Below are 7,172 nucleotides of genomic sequence, written 5' to 3'. Positions count from 1 at the left end.
TGACTACTTAAAGAGCATTCTGCACTGAGGAGGACTTAGTGGCAGGAGGAACAATGTCATCATTAACACGTGGGACTGTTTAGCATTTAGAACACTTCGCACATAAAGAGAGCTTAACACAGAACTATCTAGTGTGCTTTAGACAGATGGTTTAATGTTTTTTTAGCCTTCAGCCTAGAAGGCCACCCATGGTTTTCTTCAGCCAAGGGCTTTTTAAAAATAATTGCTCTATAGCAATTTTCTAACAAGACTGCCTGCAATGTATTTCCCTACATCTTTTTCTTACCCCTAAGTATCCCTTGCAGTGCTTTGTGGTTGACGAACCTCCCTGCCTGACGCTGGTTCCTTACATGTAAGTAATTATGGACATAAAAGAAGATGAAGGAGCCGAGATTTCATCATTAATGGTTTCTTTGCTATTGAAGAGCTATTCAGAAATGATTACTTTGGAAAACAGTACTACTCTGATTAGATACTGCCTGACTCCCAAGAAGCTGTCCTCCCCCCGTCTCTGCTCCGAATCTCTCAGTACAGGAAATGACAGCCCAACAAAGATGGATAACTGTGGGTGGCAAAGGATGAATTACACTGAGCATACATGTGTTCATCTCAAAATGGGAAAGAAGAGCCATTGGGTCTCTCTTTGAGAACAGCCAAGTGCGCCTAGGAAGGAATACACAGGCTTTGGATTTCCTGATTTTATTGTCCAAATGAGATGTGAGTGCAGTGGAAAAGCTGACAAGGATGTATTTCTCTTTTTAAAGATTTATTTATTTACTTTGAAAAAAGTTACACACAGAGAGAGAAGGAGAGGCAGAGAGAGAGAGAGAGAGAGAGAGAGAGAGAGAGAGAGAGAGGTCTTCCCCCGCTGGTTCACTCCCCAATTGGCTGCAACGGCTGGAGGTGTGCAGATCTGAAGCCAGGAGCCAGGAACTTCCTCCAGGTCTCCCACGTGGGTGCGGGGCCCAAGGACTTGGGCCATCTTCTACTGCTTTCCCAGGCCATAGCAGAGAGCTGGATTGGAAGTGGAACAGCCGGGTCTTAAACCGGTGCCCATATGGAAAGCCAGAACCACAACGCTGGCCCCAGGATGTATTTTAATTTTGTGCAAAATTCAATAGGGACCTTAATGACCCCCCTGCACTGCCTTGGCCACAGTTTGTCTCTCCAAGCCCTTCTGTGAATACTTTGAGGTCAACAAGGAGATGCAGAGGCCCAGAGACCCTGAGGATTGGCCCCAGTGGATGCTTGTTTGCGTATTCTTCTCTATGATACTTCCCCTGGTCAGGTTCTGAAGAGGCGTGCTCGGGACAGAGGAAAGCAATCCCACAGCAGAGAGGGTTTAGTGATAAGATATATTTAAGAGGGCAGGGTCCCCTGTCAGAGTACTTGGAATTGCCTGAAAGTCTGAGCCCAGAGCCTGCAATTGGCTCTTCCTTTTGAGGATCAGGTAGGTTTTGCCGGGGAGGCTCAGATATCCTGCTGATAGTTTGAGCAGGGTTTGACCTGAGTCCTTTTCTGCTTCTGTGGCTGCTGCTAGTGTCAGGGTCTTGCATTCAAAGTGCCAATTTCCTCACCCAAGAAGATGGAGCCCTTGGCATTGTTATCTGCGTTCTGTCTGGCTACCTGCTGCTTAATATTAAGGCGAGGTGCCAAGCAAGATTGGCTTGAGGAAGCAATTGAAGATCCCTGCTCCAGGTGCGTGAAGGCTATAAGCAGATGATCACAGGGGATGCAGGACAAGGCCGCGAACGTCTGTGCACCCAGGCCCCACAGTGTGCTCTGGCCTCTGATGTGATCAGCTTCTCGCGGAGCAGTTCCGGCTGCTGCACATGGAGGTGGAGGTGAGGGACCTCTACGACCATGCGACTTGCTTCCCCTGCACCCAGATCCCCGTGGAGGTGTCCGAGGGCGTGGCCGTGGGCACGCGCATACCCCTGGAGGTGCCGGTGGTGGATGAGGACGTGGGAGCTAACGGGCTGCAGAGCGTGCGCCTGGCCGAGCCGCACAGCCCCTTCCGCGTGGAGTTGCAGACGCGCGCGGACAGCGCCCAGTGCGCCGATCTGGTGCTGCTGCAGGAGCTGGACCGCGAAAGCCAGGCCGCCTACAACCCGGAGCTGGTGGCCCAGGACGGCGGCCGCCCCCCGCGCTCTGCCATGGCCGTCCTCAACGTACGCGTGCTGGACGCCAACGACCATAGCCCGGCCTTTCCACAGGGCGCCGTGGCCGAGGTGGAGTTGGCGGAGGACGCGCCCGTGGGCTCGCTGCTGCTGGACCTGGATGCAGCCGACCTGGACGAGGGTCCCAACAGCGACGTGGTGTTCGCATGGTCGTCGTCTGCATCCGCGATGTCAACGACAACCCGCCGGACATCACCATTACCCCACTGGCCGCCCCGGGGGCTCCAGCAACCTCGCCCTTCGCGGCCGCCGCCGCTGCAGCCCTCGGGGGAACGGACGCGACCTCATCAGCAGGGCCTGGGGCGCCCGAGGCCAGCACCACCTCTCTGGTGCCAGAGGGGGCGGCGCGCGAGAGCCTGGTGGCTCTGGTCAGCACCTCGGACAGGGACTCAGCGGCCAAAGGGCAGGTGCGCTGCGCCCTCTACGGGCACGAGCAGATGGTGACCGAGGAGTCGCTAGACTGCGAGCGCATCGCCCAGTACAACCCGACGTAGGTGGCCGAGGACCGCGGCTCGCCCCCGCTGCGCACCGCGAGGCCCTACACGGTGCGCGTGGGCGACGAGAACGACTGTGCGCTGGTCTGCCACACCCAGTCTACGAGGTGTCCGTACGGGACAACAACCCGCCGGGCGCCCACCTGGCCATGTGGCAGCCTGGGACCCGGACGTGGGCCACAACGTTCAGGTTGGCTACCGGCTGCTGGAGCGCCGTCTCCACCTGCTGTTAGTTTTGCAATCTAAGGGTGGACACGATTACTAGGGAGCCGCACATTGGGAGCTGCACTCTCGACGGTGCTTTGACCGCGAGGAGCTGGCCGAGGTGCAGCTGGGACTGCAGCGCAGCTTCTGGTGGAGGATCAGAACCCCCACGCGTCCCGCCTGGTGCTGCTGCTGTTCTCCAGTGGCTCAGGGTCGCTGTCTCTGCCCCAGGGTGCACCCTTGGGTTGCAGCAGATGCAGACCACGGCTCCAGCGGGGAGCTTGCATCCCTCTCTGCCGCCTTTGAGCGGTAGCCCAGCACCTGGCTAAGAGCGAGCGGTTCCTGTAGCGCTGCTTCTCGGCGCAGCCCGCCGGCCCGCCCTGGGGTGCGGTCATCGCGGTGCCGACCCGCCCTGTCGTGCCTTGCTACGCGGCTTCTCGTGCCTGCGGACCTGGCGCCACCTGGTGGGGAAGTGGTGTCACCGCCGCCCGCACAAGTTAGAGGAGGGACCCGAGTAGTGACACAAGGGCAGGTTGCAGGGCCTGACCTCTTCGCGGTCTGAGTCGGTGTGTTGGCCAGAGTCTGCAGATTTCTACTAGTGGCCATCGCCACTGTGACTTGTCCCTGCCAAGGCAAAGCTAGGATGTGGAAGAGTAAGCTTTGGGAGCTCAGGTTTTGAACGAGGGGTGAACAGTCTGGCCCAAGTCTCGCAGCCCTAGGGGCTGACTCCAGGGGCTTCCGTGTCCGCAGAGGCCCGTGAGATCCAGCCTTTGGAGATTTCCCTGTCTGAAGACAGTGGGCTGTTTTCGTGTTTCCTGCCATCCCCGCCTCAGGACAGTAGCAGGTTCTCATGGGACCAGGTGGAGCCTTAGCCCTCTGCCCCCTCACCGCTTAGCTCCTTTTGAATGTTTAGTAGATTTTTCAGGCTAGGAACCTTATGGAAATTCAGTGTTTGTGACTTCAAATGGCTAATTGGGTCTTCTTTGTTTTTTGCCAGAGAGGAAAAATTCTCCACGGAGGAGGGCGGAAAGAGGCCTTGATAGGCCTGTGCTCATGCAGGTCCAGGCCTGTGTCTGCTCTTCATCCATTGTAGCTTCCTTGACTCCAATTTGAATATGTTCTCCCTGAAACACCCCAGATGGAACTGTGGCACCTGCTCTGTTAGTTTTGCTATCTAAGGAGGAAGTTTTATTTTAATTTGGAGAAAGTTTTTATTTTTTGTTTTTGTTTTTGAGAGAGAGGGGGGGAGAGAGAGAGAAAGGTGGAGACAGAGAGGTCTTCCATCTTCCATTCACTGGTTCACCCTCGAACAGCCTCAGTGGCTGGGTCTCCCACATAGGTGTCAAGGACTTAAGCTCGTAGGCCATCCTCTGCTGCTTTCCCAGGCACATTAGCAGGGACCTGCATCAGAAGTAGAGCAGCCAGGACTGGAACTGACACAGATATGGGATGCCAGCTTTGCAGGTGGTGGCTTAACCCACTATGCCACGAGGCCGGCTCCTGTAGGAGTTTTACTTACTTTGAAAGACTGAATGACAGAGAGAGGCACACACACACACACACAGAGAGAGAGAGAGAGAGAGAGAGAGAGAGAGAGAGAGAGAGAGGAGAGTGACAGAGAGAGAGAGAAAGAGAGGCAGAGAGATTGCTGCCTTCCCTGATGGTTCGCTCTTCAAATGCTTGCAACAGCTGTGGCCGTGGCTGGGCTGAGGCTGAAACCAGGAGGCCCTAACTCCATCTGGATTTCTCACATGAGTGGAAAGAATTCAAATACTTGGGCTATCACCTGCTGCCTTTCAGGCACATTAGCAAGAGGTTGGTTTGGAAGTGAAGGTGAGCCCGAGTCCCAGCGACTCTTATACAGGGTGTGGTCATCCCCAGCAACCACTTGACCTGTAGCACCACATCACCTGTCCCGGAATGGAACATTATTAACTGTTGCTCTCTCCATTCCTTTAAAATATGGTCACTCTCAGTTCTCTTTTTTAAAAATTTTTATTTATTTATTTAGACAGGCAGAGTTAGTGAGAGAGAGAGAGAGAGAGAGAGAGAGAAAGGTCTTCCTTCTGTTGGTTCCCCCAAGATGGCTGCCACGGCTGGTGCACTGCGCCGATCTGAAGCCAGGAGCCAGGTGCTTCCTCCTGGTCTCCCGTGCGGGTGCAGGGCCCAAGCACCTGGGCTATCCTCCACTGCACTCCTGGGCCACAACAGAGAGCTGGACTGGAAGAGGAGCAACTGGGACAGAATCCAGCACCCCAACCGGGACTAGAACCGGGGTGCCGGCGCCGCAGGTGGAGGATTAGCCTAGTGAGCTGTGCCGCCAGCCAGTTCTTTCTCTTTACTATCCATTTTCAGAGGGAATGTATCTGCAAATTTAAGGTAATTTCAGAGTATTTATTGTTATCTCTAACCAATGTGCTTGATATTTTATACCATCTTTATGTACAACAAAGTAATTCTTTCCTTTTCACATTCAAATCCAGCTGGGTTTAGTGTGAACAACAGAAGTGGAGGTAGTGAACTGAATGATAGCAGATTGGATACCAGTAGAGAGAGCCCTAAGAAAGCATCCCTTTGGGGGCTGATGCTGTGGTGCAGTGGGTTAAGCCACTGTCTGCAGTGCTGGCATCCTATATAGGTTTTAGTTCAAGTCCCAGCCACTCTACTTCTGATGCTCCCTGCTAATGTTCCAGGGAAAGCAGTAGAAGATGTCCCCAGTTCTTGGGCCCCTGCATCCACGTGGGGACCTGGAAGAAGCTCCTGGCTCTTTGCTTCAACCTGGCCCAGACCTGGCCCCTGAGGCCATCTGGGAAGTGAATCAGCAGATGGAAGATCTGTCTCTCTCTCTGCCTCTATAATTCTGACTTTCAAATAAATAAATCTCTTGTCAAAACAAAACAAAACAAACCAGAAAGCATCATTTCAAAACATTGCAAAGCCAGGGGGTAAGTTCATACTGATGACTTTGAAGCCCTTCCACTCAAAGTCATAATACATATTTACCTCACTGTAAACAAGTGGTTCAACTATGCAGTCGTGGAGGGGGGTGTCTGAGATACATTTTATCTAGGATGAGATTTCATTTGTAGAGAATATAGGTGTGTCGTTGTGTTTGCTTTGTTTAAAGACTGCTGCTCCAGCACAACCTCATGCTATTCAGTCCATGTGCTATAATAGTTTGAGGTTTTTGTTTTCTGTAAACAAATTCTCTGTAGTGGTCAGATTCTCTGTAATGGATATTCTGGAGCAGTAGCTAACAGTGTGTCCTACTGATTCAAGTGCTCTTCGCCGTAATGGAGATGTTCCACCAGTCTGTGTTTAGTTCTTTCTACTTTCCTTATAAATGAGGTGGCTTCCAGAAGCATCTGCATCCTGATTACCTTCTGAATATTGAGGCACTTACGGTGGATCACAGTGCTAAAGAACTAGCCCTTCCTCAGAGCTCCAAATTCCAATAGTCTGTTACCTATTCAGCATCTATGCTTGGTGTCCACTGGGCGTGATACATTTTTGAAACTGAAATCTTGATATTCTGTTTTCTAAACCTGTTGTTTGTCTAATATTTGTGTCTCAGTATTTGGTGCCTCTATTTGTTTAAGTCTTGCTTTGGCTGAAATCCTTTGTGATTTGTTTCTTGCTACATACAGCCTCCAATCTGTCTGTAAACCTTATGGAAGTAACTTTTATCAACTCATTTCTCACCACCTCCACTGCTACTACCCTATCCCAGGCTCTGCCTTTTCTTTCCTGGACGACTGAGATAGCTTCAAAATTGACCTCTTTGCTCCCACTTCCAAGAACAGTGTCTTGCAAACTATTCTCTATAAAAGAACTGGAGTAATCCTCTTACTTCACAAATCAGATCCTGTTACTCAACTCTCCAACGACTTCTCACTTGATCCTTATTGTGCTGAGTTACTACTGCTGTGTTGTTATTCATCCCCAAACATAATGGTTTGAAGCAGTTCTTTTGCTGTGGTCAGCAATTCTGTGGGTCCATTTGGATAAGGCGAGGCTGGAATGACTGGACTCCAAAGTGGTTAGAACCCAAGCTGGGACGTCTTGGTGCTGGGCGCATGTGCAGGCTTATTTAGTTACATGTCTGACCTGAGACTGAGGGTGACTCGAAGTCTAGGGTAGCTGATTTCGGGGAGAGCAGGGGAGGCTCCACGTTCCCCTTACAGATAGCTTGAACTCCTCATGGCGCAGTGGCCTCATGAAAGTCACATGGCCACTCCGAGCTGCAAACATGAGTGATGTATTTAACAAGAAGGAAATCACATCTTCCTTCATT

General features: G+C 52.0%; 1 pseudogene; it reads left to right on the top strand.

Annotated features, from left to right (window-relative positions):
* The first annotated feature begins 362 nt into the window (after positions 1 to 362).
* On the top strand, positions 363 to 2,939 carry LOC133762081 (protocadherin-8-like; annotated as a pseudogene).
* The last annotated feature ends 4,233 nt before the right edge of the window (positions 2,940 to 7,172 follow it).

The sequence above is a fragment of the Lepus europaeus genome, chromosome 6 (genome assembly GCF_033115175.1).
Source record: "Lepus europaeus isolate LE1 chromosome 6, mLepTim1.pri, whole genome shotgun sequence".
NCBI classification, from domain to species: domain Eukaryota; kingdom Metazoa; phylum Chordata; class Mammalia; order Lagomorpha; family Leporidae; genus Lepus; species Lepus europaeus.
The sequence above is the reverse complement of the archived record's forward strand: the minus strand, read 5'-3'. Positions and strand labels throughout refer to the sequence as shown.